Below are 825 nucleotides of genomic sequence, written 5' to 3' on the forward strand. Positions count from 1 at the left end.
GTTCCACAGCCTTTTGACTTTCCATTCTCCATTTTTATTTCTGCAAACATTACATGACCTGTGTAAGAAAAATTATAGAATTACTCGCCAGTTAAAACAGGTTTTATATTTAAATACACAGGTTTGAAATTTTTCATTGCCAATGAAGTGATATGTAACTTGACTAGAAACATTAACATTAATGATTTAAAAATAACATAAGCATTATTCACTTCACTTTATATTCTGAATATAATGGAACTCACATAAAGTAATAAATATCTATAGGTTAGAATATGCAGAATTGGACTAAAAATAAATTTGCTTAGGATTTAATATTTTATTAAAACAAAAGAATATTTTTATGTTAAATCCTTAGTTTCAGAAGTAAAATTTATAGCAATAAGGCAAGCTAGCACAAAATGCCACCAAGTCACTATGCCCAATGACAAACCACAAATTTATATATATTTTAAAAATATATTTTTATTGATTTCAGAGAGGAAGGGAGAGGGAGAGAGAGATAGAAACATCAATGCTGAGGGATAACCACTGATCGGCTGCCTCCTGCAAGTCCCACACTGGGGATGGAGCCCGCAACCCAGGCATGTGCCCTGACCAGGAATCGAGCCATGACCTTCTGGTGCCTAGGTCGATGCTCCACCACTGAGCCACGCCGGCCAGGCTATGTAGTATTTTTTATATGAAAAACTATGTGCTTAGAGGCGAGAGTTTAATTTTATGAGAATTACTCTATTACAGGGATGCTGCCAACTTCTGGATGTCCTACCTTCCCCGTGGGCTCCCTTGGCGTGGGCGTGGAGCGAGGAGCTGGAGCTGGGCTGG

The 825-nt window shown here is 37.7% G+C and overlaps 1 protein-coding gene across 1 annotated transcript in view; it reads right to left on the reverse strand.

The window, feature by feature from the left end:
* The window catches only part of TJP1 (tight junction protein 1), a 112,182-nt gene that overhangs the window by 26,323 nt on the left and 85,034 nt on the right, over positions 1-825 (reverse strand).

Source organism: Myotis davidii, unplaced genomic scaffold, assembly GCF_000327345.1.
Source record: "Myotis davidii unplaced genomic scaffold, ASM32734v1 scaffold164, whole genome shotgun sequence".
Classification (NCBI taxonomy): Eukaryota; Metazoa; Chordata; class Mammalia; order Chiroptera; family Vespertilionidae; genus Myotis; species Myotis davidii.